The following is an 8,660-nucleotide window of genomic DNA, read 5'->3' on the forward strand; positions in this document are numbered from 1 at the left end:
TTGGACCCCCTCCAATCAAAACTTCTGAAATGTCACTATGACATGTCAGAAGCTTGTCGGAAGTTTAGTTACCCTTTAAGAATTGACATAACATAACACAGATTGACAATCCCACCAACAAAATGGATGACATCCGTTTAAATATTGGAAACTTTATTAATATTTAACAATGGCATCCTTTACACCAAAAGACATTACAAGACCACATGACACCTGAAAATTCCATGACATCAGGAGATCACATGACACCTGAACATTCCATGACATCACCAGGTCACATGACACCTGAACATTCCATGACATCAGGAGATCACATGACACCTGGGAATTCCATTACATCACAAGATCACATCACACCTGAACATTCCATGACATCACAATTATGTACTTGGTGTATGAAGACCATAGACTATTGGACGGCTCATTTTTACATGAAGAGACTGAAGACCTGAGGAGAGCTCTCCACGTGACCAGCACCAAGAAAGGAAGAGAAGTCCTCCAGGTATGTAGGGAAGTTATACACCCGACATTTATCAGCTGACATATGTCCCTAAGGAGATTCCAGGATCTGAACTTTCTCTATGACCATATGACCGGCGTTTCATCTACCAGTACCGGAGTATTGATTGATATCTACGTCTGCTATGAGAAGGAGTAGATTTGCTCCATATTTTGTGCCAATTTCTGCCATAAGTGATGCTAAATATTTTGGTCTATGAGGGGCCCCGCTCCCGCTCCCGCTGTGAAACCCCGCTAACTATTCTTGTCACTTATAAAAGTGGTGAAATCTGTGAAAAGCTGCAACTATGGCGCAAATATGGCGTGCACCATAATGTGACTTTTTATACGGCATAAAAGTGGCGTAGAACATTTGATAAGATTCCCTCACTGGATTATTCATGTCTATTATTTTGTATATCTGTAATTCATATTTGATCTGGGTGATATGTATTCTGGGTGATATGTATACTGGGTGATATGTACACTGGATGATATGTATTCTGGGTGATATGTATACTGGATGATATGTATACTGGGTGATATGTATACTGGGTGATATGTATACTGGGTGATATATATACTGGGTGATATGTATACTGGGGGATATGTATACTGGGTGATATGTATTCTGGGTGATATGTACACTGGATGATATGTATTCTGGGTGATATGTATACTGGATGATATGTATACTGGATGATATGTATACTGGGTGATATGTATACTGGGTGATATATATACTGGGTGATATGTATACTGGGGGATATGTATACTGGGTGATATGTATACTGGGTTATATGTATACTGGGTGATATGTATACTGGGTGATATGTATACAGGGTGATATGTTCACTGGGTTATATGTATACAGGATGATATATATATACTGGGTGATATGTATACTGGGTGATATGTATACTGGGTTATATGTATACTGGATGATATATATACTGGGTTATATGTATACTGGGTGATATGTATACTGGGTGATATGTTAACTGGGTGAAATGTATACTGGGTAATATATATACTGAGTGATATGTATACTGGGTGATATGTATACTGGGTGCTATGTATACTGTGTGCTGTATATACTGGTTGATATGTACACTAGATGATATGTATACTGGGTGATATGTATACTGGATGATATGTATAGTGGGTGATATGTATTCTGGATGATATGTACATTGGGTGATATCTATACTGGATGATATGTATACTGGTTTACAAGTATACTGGGTTAAATGTATACTGGATGATATGTATACTCTATTATATGTACACTGGGGGATATTTAAACTGGGGGATATGTACACTGGGTGATATGTATACTGGATGATATGTATACTGGGGGATATATATACTGGGTAATATGTATACTGGATGATATGTATACTGGGTGATATGTATACTGGATGATATGTATACTGGGTGATATGTATACTGGATGATATGTATACTGGGTGATATGTATACTGGGTGATATGTATACTGGGTGATATGTTCACTGGATGATATGAATACTGGGTGATATGTACACTGGATGATATGTATACTGGATGATATGTATACTGGGTGATATGTATACTGGGTGATATGTATACTGGATTATATGTATGCTGGATGATATGTATACTGGGTGGTATGTATACTGGGTGATATGTATACTGGGTGATATGTGCACTGGATGATATGAATACTGGGTGATAGGTACACTGTATTATATGTTTACTGGAGGATATGTACACTGGGTAACATATATACTGGATGATATGTATACTGTTTGGTATGTATACTGGGTGATATGTACACTGGGTAACATATATACTGGATGATATGTTACTGGATGATATGTACACTGGGTGATATGTACACTGGGTGATATGTATACTAGGTGATATGTACACTGGATGATATGTACACTGTATGATATGTATACTGGAGGATATGTACACTGGGTAATATGTATACTGCCTGATATGTATACTGGATGAAAGGTATACTGGGTGATATGTATACTGTGTGATATGTATACTGGTTTATATGTATACTGGGTGATATATACACTGGGTAACATATATACTGGATGATATGTTACTGGATGATATGTATACTGGATGATATATTACTGGATGATATGTACACTGGGTGATATGTACACTGGGTGATATGTATACTGCCTGATATGTATACTGGATGAAAGGTATACTGGGTGATATGTATACTGGATGATATGTATACTGGGTGATATGTATACTGGTTTATATGTATACTGGGTGATATATACACTGGGTAACATGTATACTGGATGATATGTTACTGGATGATATGTATACTGGATGATATGTATACTGGATGATATGTATACTGGGTGATATGTAAACTGGTTGATATATATACTGGGTGATATGTATACTGTATGATATGTATACTGGGTGATATGTATACTGGTTTATATGTATACTGGGTGATATATACACTGGGTAACATGTATACTGGATGATATGTTACTGGGTGATATGTATACTGCGTGATATGTATACTGGATGTTATGTATACTGGGTGATATGTATACTGGGTGATATGTATACTGGTTTATATGTATACTGGGTGATATGTATACTGGGGATTGTAGTGAACATAAAACGGAATTGTGTTTTTTTTTTCTTCTAGAACAGAAAATCTCATCAAATCAAAAGATAAAAGACACAAAGACATTAACTCAAGATTAAGACACAATCTCAAGACTAAGACACAATCTCAAGACTAAAACACAATCTCAAGACTAAGACAATCTCAAGACTAAGACACAATCTCAAGACTAAGACACAATCTCAAGACTAAGACACAATCTCAAGACTACGACACAATCTCAAGAATAAGACACAATCTCAAGAATAAGACACAATCTCAAAAATAAGACACAATCTCAAGACTAACACACTATCTCAAGACTACGACACAATCTCAAGAATAAAACACAATCTCAAGAAGAAGGCTCAATCTCAAGAATAAGACACAATCTCAATACTAAGACACAATCTCAAGACTACGACACAATCTCAAAACTAAGACACAATCTCAAAACTACGAAACAATCTCAAGAATAAAACACAATCTCAAGAATAAGACACAATCTCAAGAATAAGACTCAATCTCAAGAATAATACACAATCTCAAGAATATTACTCAATAACAAGAATAAGACACAATCTCAAGAATAAGACACAATCTCAAGAATAAGACACAATCTCAAGAATATTACTCAATAACAAGAATAAGACACAATCTCAAGAATAAGACACAATCTCAAGAATAAGACACAATCTAAAGAATAAGAGACAATCTCAAGAATAAGATACAATCCCAAGAATAAGACTCAATCTCAAGAATTGGACACAATCTCAAGACTACGACACAATCTCAAGAATAAGACAGAATCTCAAGAATAAGACTCAATCTCAAGAATAAGACACAATCTCAAGACTACGACACAATCTCAAGAATAAGACACAATCTCAAGAATAAGACACAATCTCAAGAATAAATCACAATCTCAAGAATAAGACAATCTCAAGACTACGACACAATCTCAAGAATAAGACACAATCTGAAGAATAAGACTCAATCTCAAGAATAAGACACAATTTTAAGAATAAGACACAATCTCAAGACTACGACACAATCTCAAGAATAAGACACAATCTCAAGAATAAGACTCAATCTCAAGAATAAGACACAATCTCAAGAAAAAGACACAATCTCAAGACTACGACACAATCTCAAGACTACGACACAATCTCAGGAATAAGACACAATCTCAAGAATGAGACTCAATCTCAAGAATAAGACACAATCTCAAGAATAAGACACAATCTCAAGAATATTACTCAATAACAAGAATAAGACACAATCTCAAGATTAAGACACAATCTCAAGAATAAGACTTAATCTTAAGAATAAGACACAATCTAAAGAATAAGACACAATCTCAAGAATAAGACACAATTTCAAGAATAAGACTCAATCTCAAGAATAGGACACAATCTCAAGACTACGACACAATCTCAAGACTACGACACAATCTCAAGAATAAGACACAATCTCAAGAATAAAACACAATCTCAAGACTAAGACACAATCTCAAGACTACAACAATCTCAAGAATAAGACACAATCTCAAGAATAAGACACAATCTCAAGAATAAGACACAATCTCAAGACTACGACACAATCTCAAGAATAAGACACAATCTCAAGAATAAGACACAATCTCAAAAATAAGACACAATCTCAAGACTAAGAAACAATCTCAAGACTACGACACAATCTCAAGAATAAAACACAATCTCAAGAAGAAGACTCAATCTCAAGAATAAGACACAATCTCAATACTAAAACACAATCTCAAGACTACGACACAATCTCAAAACTAAGACACAATCTCAAAACTACGAAACAATCTTAAGAATAAAACACAATCTCAAGAATAAGACACAATCTCAAGAATAAGACTCAATCTCAAGAATAAGACACAATCTCAAGAATATTACTCAATAACAAGAATAAGACACAATCTCAAGAATAAGACACAATCTCAAGAATATTACTCAATGACAAGAATAAGACACAATCTCAAGACTAAGACACAATCTCAAAACTACAAAACAATCTCAAGAATAAGACACAATCTCAAGAATAAGACACAATCTCAAGAATATTACTCAATACCAAGAATAAGACACAATCTCAAGAATAAAACACAATCTCAAGAATAAGAGACAATCTCAAGAATAAGACTCAATCTCAAGAATAAGACACAATCTCAAGAATAAGACAATCTCAAGAATAAGACACAATCTCAAGACTACGACACAATCTCAAGACTACGACACAATCTCAAGAATAAAACACAATCTCAAGAATAAGACACAATCTCAAGAATAAGACAGAATCTCAAGAATAAGACTCAATCTCAAGAATAAGACACAATCTCAAAACGACGACCCAATCTGAAGAATAAGACAGAATCTCAAGAATAAGACACAATCTCAAGAATAAAACACAATCTCAAGACTACGACACAATCTCAAGAATAAGACACAATCTCAAGAATAAGACACAATCTCAAGACTACGACACAATCTCAAGAATAAGACACAATCTCAAGAATAAGACTCAATCTCAAGAATAAGACACAATCTCAAGACTACGACTCAATCTCAAGAATAAAACACAATCTCAGGAATAAGACAATCTCAAGAATAAGACACAATCTCAAGACTACGACTCAATCTCAAGAATAAAACACAATCTCAGGAATAAGACAATCTCAAGAATAAGACACAATCTCAAGACTACGACACAATCTCAAGACTACGACAATCTCAGGAATAAGACACAATCTCAAGAATAAGACTCAATCTCAAGAATAAGACACAATCTCAAGACTACGACTCAATCTCAAGTATAAAACACAATCTCAAGAATAAGACACAATCTCAAGACTAAGACACAATCTTAAGAATAAAACACAATCTCAAGAATAAGACTAAATCTCAAGAATAAGACACAATCTCAAGACTACGACACAATCTCAAGAATAAGAGACAGTCAGGAAATCATGGGAAGATTAAGACGTCATCACTAGACAGAGATCAGGTTAGAATAAAGGTGTTCTCCCATAATCAACATTCATCCCTTATCCTACAGGACGGGTGATAGATATCTGATGGCTGGAAGTGCGAGCGCTGGGACCCCAGTGATCCCTAGAACGTAGGTCTATGTTTCCCCTGTGTACATGGAGCGTCAGTGCACATGCGTGACCACCGCCCCACTCACTGTCTACCGGACGGAGACCTCCGAGTTGCTCCATTGTCTGTCTGAACCTTAGTATAGCCGGGAAGGCGTACTCTGCAGTGAGAGGACAGGGAGCAGGGCTATGTCTCCATTTGGAGTGTCCGTATTGGACTTGGGAGACAGTTTTAGCTTCGTCCATTTTCTGGGCAGTGAATGGAGCAGTGGTCACTCCTGTGAACTATCGCTCCATTCACACAGGGGACTCGGGGACCTGCGTTCCTGTAAACGCTGGGGTCCTAGCGCTCGCACCTCCAGCCATCTGACATCACACAATTTTGTTTGTGGGAAAACACCTTTTAGATTTGGAGGGTTCCTTCTTTTAGATTGTAAGCTCCTAGGAGCAGGGCTTAAGATTTGGTGGAACCCTTAGGAAATGGTGGGATCCTCTCTTTAGCGTTAGGCGTCCTGGTAATAATTGATTGTGAACTGTCGGAGAGGATTCCTTTCGTTACATTGTAATGTAGACGTGTCACATTGTATTGGATGTTATAACCAGACTCTGCTTTATGTCCAGATGCAGTAGGCAGACGATCGATCTGATCCAGGGTGATCTCCGATCGCCACATATGGGGTCAGGAAGGAATTATTTTTCCCCTTAGAGACAGATCTCCGGGGGTTTTCTTCGCCTTCCTCTGGATCACTGGGTTGTGGCTCTTACCTCAGGACCTTACAATGAGAATTGTCCTTTGTGACAATCGCTGGGCGGTCAGATTGACTGTCACCAGGAGTTTACACCCCCCAGGTCCTGAATTAAGAGCCACAACTCTCATCATTTAATAAAATAGAGAAAGTCATTCTTTTTATGACACTTCTGCTTATTGCTAAAAACCACCGTCTCTCGTGTCGTTATTCTCCGGGATTCTTCCATAACACGGGTGTAATATAATAGAGAAGAGGGGGCAGATTTATGTAGACCAGCGTTCCATAGACCAGTCAGAAACAGAAGTGTCTCGGAGTAAAGCGCGGCCACATTTCTAAGAGGTCCAGGTCTCTGAATAAATTTGGCGCATTTTGGTCTGTTTTAGAGTCAGGAAAGAAAGCGAAGATTTACTCTACAATCTGCAGCGTTTTCTGTGGTAAGAATTAGTAAATGTGTCAGACCTATGGCGGCCCCGGCCCTTTACAATTAACCCCGTCTAATGTTCACAAGTATTGGGAGACTAGAAAAGCTGCAAATTTTATCACAAATAGGGCGTGCGCCAACATTGCGTAATTTCTACCTCAGAAAGCTGACGTCATTCCATTGATAAATTCCCCCAGGATCATTGGTAACCCCCATATTATCTGGAGCAGAACCGGCCAGTCCTCACTCCAACATCCACCACGTCCTGCAGTTTACAATATTCAGCCAAGGATTGCCACCTTTTTACCATAAAATATCGACCAGGGTAAATACGGGCGGTGGTTTTCAGGGGTGACTTAACACAGAGTTTGTTTTGAAGGCGGGAGCCCGAAGAAGAGCCACAGGGGCCAGGTTTGAGGAAAACATTTTTCAGCAAAAAACTTCTAATATGTGTAACGTCCGCGGCTGCGGCTCATCGTTCCTACTTACCCCCCCCCCCCCCCCCCCCGACGGCCGCGACCGCAGACTACCTAGTGCTGACCGACATCTCCTTCCTAGGAGACGCCAGTACTCTGTTATGTCCGTGGCTGCGGGCCATCAGCGCCACTCTCCCCATGACAGCCGAAGCCACGAGTCGGCGAGCGCTGGACCCAGTCTCCTTCCCAGGAGACGCCAGCAATCGCTTCCACTCACCTCAGCCGGATCCAGTAAGAGCAGCGCGCACACCGGACTTTGATGAAGCATTAGGCCGTGAGTACACTGGACTATAAAAGGGGTCCGGCCCCCTACATTCCGTACTATCCTGGTCGAGTACTGTGTTGAGCCAAAGTCATGCCGTGCTGTATACTACGCCTGACCTGCTTCACCTCGCCTGACGTCTACCTGCTGCCTAGTCCCAGCCGAGCCTGCCCTGCTGCTGCCCGAGCTGCCACACGTACCTATACGAACTATAGACGTTGACCTGTGCCCTGTTGGCCAGCTGCCATAATGCCAAGGCGGTACGTCCCAGTGGGTCCACAAACCCTACGTGACAGTACGCTCAGGCCATGGACCCCGCTAGTCGATTCAAGACCATGACGACGTCTCAAGAGATGCGGGGGCGGATATGCTAGACCTCCAGTCTAGACAGGACCAACTCCTCCAGGCGTTGATCATTCTTGCACGTCGGCAGGAGGCACAAGCTGCCGTTCCTCCTACTACACCTACTGGCAGTGTTGATCCTCAGACTACACCT

General features: G+C 39.4%; 1 long non-coding RNA gene across 1 annotated transcript; it reads left to right on the top strand.

The window, feature by feature from the left end:
• The first annotated feature begins 439 nt into the window (after window positions 1-439).
• Window positions 440-6,060, top strand: LOC142741973 (uncharacterized). The gene is made up of 2 exons (XR_012881256.1): window positions 440-502; window positions 3,178-6,060. It is a non-coding gene; the product is annotated as an uncharacterized LOC142741973 (long non-coding RNA).
• The last annotated feature ends 2,600 nt before the right edge of the window (window positions 6,061-8,660 follow it).

This window comes from Rhinoderma darwinii, chromosome 2 (assembly GCF_050947455.1).
Source record: "Rhinoderma darwinii isolate aRhiDar2 chromosome 2, aRhiDar2.hap1, whole genome shotgun sequence".
Lineage (NCBI taxonomy): Eukaryota > Metazoa > Chordata > Amphibia > Anura > Rhinodermatidae > Rhinoderma > Rhinoderma darwinii.